This window comes from Austrofundulus limnaeus, unplaced genomic scaffold (genome assembly GCF_001266775.1).
Source record: "Austrofundulus limnaeus strain Quisiro unplaced genomic scaffold, Austrofundulus_limnaeus-1.0 Scaffold1411, whole genome shotgun sequence".
NCBI classification, from domain to species: domain Eukaryota; kingdom Metazoa; phylum Chordata; class Actinopteri; order Cyprinodontiformes; family Rivulidae; genus Austrofundulus; species Austrofundulus limnaeus.
Window position 1 is genome coordinate 47,616 of NW_013953813.1, and position 1,988 is coordinate 49,603.

The 1,988-nt window shown below is 41.9% G+C and overlaps 1 long non-coding RNA gene across 1 annotated transcript in view; it reads right to left on the minus strand.

Annotated features, from left to right (window-relative positions):
* LOC106535312 (uncharacterized) overlaps nucleotides 1–1,988 on the minus strand; it is an 8,367-nt gene that overhangs the window by 5,604 nt on the left and 775 nt on the right. The window lies entirely within an intron of this gene.

The window sequence follows — 1,988 nt, forward strand, 5'->3', positions numbered from 1 at the left end:
AGTCTGGATTAGATTTCATAACGTCAGTCACCGAGGCAGGCACTCCATCCAGGATAGCCTGTCTAAAAAAATGTAAATAGGCAGTGGGGTTCTGTCCAGGTTTCCACTGAAACTTGGGGACCCCTGCTCCTTCTGGGAGGGGGTAGGCCTCTCTCAAGGCTTCTGCTAAAGCTGCGATATGTATGATCATTGGGTCAGAGTCAAGCACACGATGCCCCCATTTTGCTGCTACTTCTATCTCACACATCTTAGTTGAAGTCACACATCGTGCCAACAAAGCTCTCATGTCACCCACAGCTAGAGTCATCCCTTTAGTAAAGCTGTCAACAACATTTAACCACTTACTGCCACCCGCAGTCAGTGGAGGAAGCCTGTCCACTAAAGCCTGCACGTCTCCCAGAGCAAAAGGTTTATACTTAATCTGGCCACCAGAGTGCAGTAGAGGATAATTACCAGGATGAGATGTACTACTCCCTTCTTCCTGTTCTTCAGGGTCCGATTTTACACAAACTGGGGCGGTAAAGTATACTTTAGGTAACCCCGCACTGCATGCGTCATTATTTTCACAGGGTACAGCGAGCAATTCAGATATAATTCTGACTGGCCCTGCACAGGAGTCACTATTCATCTGTCTGGGAGTCTGAGTGACATGTGGGTGCGCTTTCAGGGGGAGAGGATGTCTGTCTTCCCAGCCAAGAAGAGGGGAGGGGTTAGGGGTAACAGACAAAGTGTCACTGCTTTGGAGCCGTGAAGGGGGATGGGATGAAGAAGAAGCCACACTCCCAGTGGAGCAGCTCTGTTCATCTGTGTTCATGGAACTCAGCGCATCTATGCATCCTCTATAAGGTGAACTTGTAACTGTTCGGGCCTTCATGTTAACCATTYTMTCACTTCCTGGAGCTATTTCTACTGTGCCCTGTTTCACATCAAAAATTGGAAACATGCCAGGTGCAGTCGGAAGAGAAGGGGGGCTATTGTGCAAGTAAGGAGGCGGCTCCACAATGTGTGTATCTTTTTTTCCACTATCTGTGACTAAAAGATGGCTGAGGCCTTGAGAGATCATTGCTAAATTGCTCCATTCTCTACAGTTCACCTCCGCTTCTGTTAACTGTTTTTTAAACCTTCTCTTAGCAAACACACTTCCTGCCTCTCGCCTCTGCACAGCAAGCTGCTCCTTTCTCCTGTTACAACTTTGAACTTTGCCCCAGATGATATTAATCACACTATTCTGCTCTGGCTTGTCAGCTAACTCAGATAGCTTCAGCTGCAGTTTTTTTCTGACTTTCTGTCCAGAGTAGACAGTGAAATAGCATCTTTAACTATTTGGATTTGTTCATTTAAATCTTTAGGCTCACCCTGTAGTGGCATTTTTTTGACAAACCCCTCCTCTATTTCCTTATCAATTTCCCCATTCATCCTTGCACTCATGCAACCAAGGCTCTCAAAATCTTTATTGTTTCAGGAACAGTGGAGACAAAGCTTCCCCTTAACCAGAGGATGTTTCTGCTCAGCCTGAACGTTCCTAAAATGGCAAGCCAGACCGTCAGAAAATCTTTTGCTTAAATCTCCCCGCAACTCTTTTGTTTATTCCTCATTCACTCAGTCGGTCTTTATAGATAGACAAACACAGAGGGACAGGCCGACTTTCTCTTTCATACACACACTCACTCAAGAACACTGACACCAGTCCAACAATACAAATGTAATTACCCTTTTATGATAGATGTGTGTTGACTCCTTTTATTAAATTTACTAATTTTATTCTGTAATTATAACTTCCTGTTTTCTTTTAATTCTCTCTATTGTTAGAATTGGTGGGGGAAGACTTTATTATTTATTATTATTTAATTATATTTATTATTTTGTATGTTACAAAATTATTATTGTTATTGTTCTTATTATTATAGATATTATTATTATTATTATTATTTTAAACTAATATTGCAATTAACAAGCACTCTGGATTATTATTATTTTAAACTAATATT